The following is a 2363-nucleotide window of genomic DNA, read 5'->3' as shown; positions in this document are numbered from 1 at the left end:
TGGGTAAAAGTGCCTCTGCTAAACACTGATTGGTTCTTAAAAATTAGCACATTACTTTAAAACAAAAACATATATCTGATATTTTCACTTTATAAAACTTCAGACATGACAGTAATTTTAAATAACTTGTCCAAAATGAGTAGGTTAAAATTTGAACCATAAGTTAAAAATGTATGCCTCTGGATGACTTGGGTGATATTCCGTGAATAATACAGTAATGTGCTATTTTTAATATGACTGTCCAATGCTGTCACCATTTCAGCTTTTCACCATATATTTCACATGTTAAAACAATTAAAAATAACATTTTTGACAGTTTTTAAATTTATGGTAATTCAATGTTTATTCTACAACAATAAGCTTCTTTTTGCTTTACGGTTTATTCCTGTTGCCATTTCACAGTTTTTCACTGTAATTTTCACGGACATTTTTTACAGTGTGGCTGTTTTCCTGTTGCTTTATACATGGATGTGGAATGTCTTCGGGACATTGTTATTCACAGGCAACATGATCACACACACACACACACACACATATATATATATGTGTGTGTGTGTGTGTGTGTGTGTGTGTGTGTGTGTGTGTTAGATTTTTTTCACAGTTATATACAACACTTATAAGCTTTTGTTTTGATTTTATCAGGGTGCGTTTATGACTAATAGCGCGCAGGTGTACTAACCTTCTCAGGGCTGCTGCTTCTACTGTGACTGCATCAAAATAAACAGTTATCACATAAAAATGAGTCCTCCTAACATGACATCACATTTACAGTGGGGAAAATAAGTATTTGACCCCCTGTCAGTTTTGCAGGTTTTCCCACCTACAAAGAATGGAGGGGTCTGTAATTTTTATCGTAGGTACACTTCAACTGTGAGAGACAGAATCTAAAAAAAAAAAAAAATTCAGTAAATCACATTGGATTTTTAAATAATTAATTTGCATTTTATTGCATGAAATAAGTATTTCATCCCCTAGAAAAACAGAGCTTAACAAATGGTACAGAAACATTTGTCTGCCATTACAGACATTTCCTGTAGTTCACTGCAACAGGGATTTTAGTCCACTCCTCCATACAGATCTCCAAATCTTTCAGTTTGGAGTTTCAGCTCCCTCCAAAGATTTTCTATTGAGTTCAGGTCTGGAGACTGGCCAGGCCACTCCAAGACCTTGAAATGCTTCTTACGGAGCCCCTCCTTAGTTGCCCTGGCTGTGTGTTTGAGGTCATTGTCATGCTGGAAGACCCAGCCATGACCCATCTTCAATGCTTTTATTGAGGCAAGGAGGTTGTTTGCCAGAATCTTGCAATACATGACCCCATCCATCCTCCCTTCAATACGGAGCAGTCGTCCTGTCCCCTTTGCAGAAGAGCACCCCAGAGTATGATGTTTCCACCCCCATGCTTCACGGTTGGGATGGTTTTCTTGGGGTTGTTCTCATCCTCTAAACATGGTAAGTGGAGTTGATTCCAAAAAACTCTATTCTGGTCTCATCTGACCACATGACCTTCTCCCATGCCTCCTCTGGATCATCCAGATTGGCATTAGTGAACTTCAAATGGGCCTGGACATGTGCTGGCTTGAGCAGGTGGACCTTACTGCCCTGCAGGATTTTAAACCATGACAGCATCATGTGTTACGAATGCAATCTTTGTGACTGTGGTCCCAGCTCTCTTCAGGTCATTGCCCAGGTCCTCCTGTGTAGTTCTGAGCTTTCTCAGAATCATCCTTACCCCACAAAGTGAGATCTTGAATGGAATCCCAGACCGAGGGAAATTGACAGTCATCTTGTGTTTCTTCCACTTTCTAATAAATAATCATAACAGTTGTTGTCTTCTACCAAGCTACTTGCCTGTTGTCCTGTAGTCCATCCCAGCCTTGTGCAGGTCTACAGTTTTGTCCCTGGTGTCCTTAGACAGCTCTTTGGTTTTGGCTATGGTGGACAGGTTGGAGTGTGATTGATTGAGTTTGTGAACAGGTGTCTTCTATACAGGTAACAAGTTCAAACAGGTGCAATTAATACAGGTAAAGAGTGCAGAATAAGAGGGCTTCTTAAAGACTTAAAGAAAAATTAACAGGTCTGTGAGAGCCAGAAATCTTGTTGGTTGGTAGGGGGTCAAATACTTATTTTATGCAATAAAATGCAAATTAATTATTTAAAAATCATACAATGTTATTTTCTGGATTTTTTTTTTAGATTTTGTCTCTCACAGCTGAAGTGTACCTATAAAAAAATACAGACCTCTCCATTCTTTGCAGGTGGGAAAACCTGCAAAACTGACAGGGGGTCACATACTTATTTTCCCCACTGTATGTAAACTTAATCTGTGCCTCAGTTCTTAACCTTAGCCGCTACATTCCATTCAA

Source organism: Thalassophryne amazonica, chromosome 15, assembly GCF_902500255.1.
Source record: "Thalassophryne amazonica chromosome 15, fThaAma1.1, whole genome shotgun sequence".
In the NCBI taxonomy this organism is placed as follows: Eukaryota; Metazoa; Chordata; class Actinopteri; order Batrachoidiformes; family Batrachoididae; genus Thalassophryne; species Thalassophryne amazonica.
The sequence above is the reverse complement of the archived record's forward strand: the minus strand, read 5'-3'. Positions refer to the sequence as shown.